This window comes from Pan troglodytes, chromosome 16 (genome assembly GCF_028858775.2).
Source record: "Pan troglodytes isolate AG18354 chromosome 16, NHGRI_mPanTro3-v2.0_pri, whole genome shotgun sequence".
In the NCBI taxonomy this organism is placed as follows: Eukaryota; Metazoa; Chordata; class Mammalia; order Primates; family Hominidae; genus Pan; species Pan troglodytes.
The window spans coordinates 11,939,339-11,940,284 of record NC_072414.2 but is presented as its reverse complement, the minus strand read 5'-3'; positions in this window follow the sequence as shown (position 1 = coordinate 11,940,284).

Here is a 946-nt window from a genome sequence, read left to right as displayed (position 1 = left end):
ACAGATTAACTAGATAAAATTTCACATCGCAATTTTCCAAACAAAATTTTATCCTGTTTAGTAAACATCACTTAAACACAATTTTAACATTATAAATATATCTGCACATATACATGTACAAATGTGTTATTTATGTAGAAAGAGTTAAAACAGATCAACAGCAAAACATGCATTTTTGTACATAAGTGATTAACAAGGGAGGGTAATGTGCTTCTTTTTTCAAAAATAGTCACTAGCTTGGGCACGGTGGCTCACACCTATAATCCTAGCACTTTGGGCAGAAGTGCTTGAATCCAGAAGTTTGACATCAGCTTGGGCAACATAGCGAGACACCAACTCTACAAAATTTTTTTTTTTAAAAGCCAGGCATGGTGGCACACACCCGTAGTCCCAGCTACTCAGGAGGCTGAAGCAGGAGGATTATGTGAGCTGGAGGTCGAGGCTGCAGTGATCAATCAGGCCACTGAACTCCAGCCTGGGTGACAGAGACTTCATCTCCAAAAACAAAAAATAGTCATTAAAAAGAAAGGCCCTGCTGCAAAAGAAGAAAGGCAGTGGATTTGTCATACAGTCTAACTTTTATGAAGAGTTTACTTACTGCTACTTTTAAAGGGTATCTTACAGTCTGTAAATTGGCAGATGGAATAATGACTTGTACTTCCCTCTTATGAGTAATTAAAGCAGCTTATTTTTGTTCAGTGCTTCAACACCTGCATTTACTGTCTGATTAGACAACTTTTCTAGAATCTGCTATCTGCAAACCCTCCTCTCATATGCAGATCTACAACCTGGGAATATAACATTCCTGATTATATCATGACCACTCCCAGTGGGCTCTGCTGGTAGCTTGTTTTGTATAGGTATAGATCCAGTGCTTTTTCCTCTTTATTCTTTTTATTGAGCGCTCTTATACATATATGGTTGTGCAGAGATAACACACTGTCAA